Genomic DNA, 2495 nt, shown 5'->3' on the forward strand with positions numbered 1-2495 from the left:
GGGTTATGTTTAAGAATGACTTAGGGTCAGGGTTAGGGTTAGACGTCTTTGGGGTCAGGGTTAGCGTAAGGTTTAGGGTGGGGTCAGGGTTAGGGTTAGGTTCATGGTTAGGTTTAGGGTCAGGATCACAGTAGGTTCAGGGTTAGCGTTACGGTCACAGTCAGGGTAAGGTTCAGTGTTAGGCTGACGGTTTGGTTTAGGTCCAGGCAGGGTCATTGTCATATTTAGGGTGAGGTTCAAGTTTTGGTGTGGGGGCAATGTTCATGTCAAGGTCAGGGTTAGGTTTGGGACAGGTTTAGTGTCAGGGTTAGGGTCAGGGTCAGGGTTAGGTTCATGGTTATGGTAGGTAGCTTTATGTTTAGGTTCTGTTTCATGAGTAGGTTCAGGATCAGGGTAGCTTTACGGTTACGATTCAGTTGAGGATCAAGGATTGCGTCAGAGTTAGGTTACAGTCAGGGTTAGGGTCTGTATGAGGACAAGGCCAGGGTCAGGTTGAAGGTTAAGTTCTGACATAGGCAAAGTTCAGAGTTAGGGTTATGATCAGGGTCAGGGAGAGGGTCAGGATTATTGTTAAAGTGGGGTTAGGTTTAGGGTTAGAGGTAGGTTGCGGGTTAGGGTTAGACCGGGGTAGGGTCAGTGTCAGGGATAATGTTAGGGGTTAGTTTTAGGGTTAGGTTCAGCATTAGGGTTAGGGTCAGGGCCCGTGTTAGTGTCAGGGTTAGGGTTACATTTAGGGTTAGAGATAGGTTCAGGCTCCCATTCAGTGTCAGGGTTAGTGTTAGGTTCAGGGTCAGGGTCACTGTTAGGGTCAGGATTAGGTTTCTGGTCTTTGCCTGGGTCGGGGTCAGGGTGAAGTCTAGGGCCAGTGTTAGGTTTATGGTCAGGGTCAGGTATTTGTTTAAAGTCCACATTCGGGTCAGGGACAGGATTATGTAGTGGTCATTGTTAGGGTCATTGTTAGGTTTAGTGTCAGCGCTTGGGTCAGGTTTAGGGTCAGGGCTGGTATAGGCAAAGTTCAGGGTTAGGGTTATGATCATAGTCAGGTATAGGGTCAGAGTTATTGTTAGAGTTTTGGGTTAGTTCTAAGTTTAGCGTTAGGTTGACCTTTAGGGTTAGAACTTGTTAGGGTCAGGGTCCGCGGTAGGGTTAGGGGTTAGTGTTAGGGTTAGGTTCAGAGATAAGATGCGGGGGACGGCCCATGTTAGTGTCAGGGTCAGTGTTACATTTAGGGTCAGAGTTAGGATCAGTCTCACAGTCAGTGTCAGATTTAGTGTTCAGTTGATTTTCGGGGTCACTCTAAGGGTCAGGGTTAGGTTATCATCATGGTCTGGGTCAGGGTCTGGGTAGTTATCACGAGTGTCCTCTTTAGGGTCAGGTTCAGGTATTGGTTTAAAGTTCACATTCGGGTCAGGGAAAGGGCTATTAGTGGTCAGAGTTAGTGTCAAGGTTAGGATTAGGTTCAGAGTCAGGGTCAGGTAAAGGTCAGGGCCAGGGTCAGGTTGAGGTTCAGGCTTTGGTATAGGGTCAATGTTCGGTTCAGTGTCACAGTTAGGTTTTGGCGGTAGTGTTTGGGATTGGGGTGTGGGTTAGAGTTAGAAGTATGGTTACGTTTATGGTAAGGGTTAGGGTTTGACAGTGTAAGGTCAGAGTTAGGTTTGGTTTAGGGTAGGGGTTAGTGTTAGGTTCAGGGTCAGTATGAGGTGTAGGTTCAGGGTCCTTATTAGGGTCATGGTTAGAGTTACCATTAGGTTTAGGGTTAGGCTCAAGCACACTGTCACGGTCAGGGGTAGGGTTAGGTTCCGGGTTAGGTCAGCGTGAGGGTTAGGATTAGGGTCAGGGTCAGGGTCCTGGTTAAGTTTGCGTCATGGTTACGGTAATGTCAGAGTTAGGTTTAGGTCAGGGTCCATATCAGGGTCAGTGTCAGGCTTAGGTTTAGGTTTAGGGTTCAGGTCAGGATCACAGTCAGGGTCAGGTTCGGGGTCAGGGTCAGGGCTTGGGTCAGGTTTTGGGGCAGGCTCACAGTCAGTGTCAGGGTCAGGGTCAGGGTTAGTGGTTACTGTTAGGGTTAGCCCCGCTCCTGGGTCATGGACCCATCCGTTCAGGGTCTCAGGATAAACCCTGGGTAGAAGGGTGTAGACCCTACACCCGATCCCACTTAACCAGCCTTAAACTGGGCTGTGAACATGACTTGCCCACCAGATATCTAAAGCCTCATCAGCCCAATCCTGTTTGGAGCATCTCCACCCACGATGGCATGGCAAGGTCCTCTTTACACACAGACACACAGACACCCAGAGGTACTCGCGCACACACACACACACACACACACACAGAGACGGGGAGGAGACCTAGGGCTACACAATTGGATAAGATGTGTGGGACTCTCTGACTCTGAGCCCCCTGGTGTCACCTTTTACTTTTATTAGCCAAAGGGCCTGCGGCGTTGGGGAAACCTGATATGACTTGCCAGGGAGGGGACGTGTCTGGCGGGCGAG

This window comes from Mustela putorius, unplaced genomic scaffold (genome assembly GCF_011764305.1).
Source record: "Mustela putorius furo isolate JIRA1106 unplaced genomic scaffold, ASM1176430v1.1 tig00537290_pilon_pilon_pilon, whole genome shotgun sequence".
Lineage (NCBI taxonomy): Eukaryota > Metazoa > Chordata > Mammalia > Carnivora > Mustelidae > Mustela > Mustela putorius.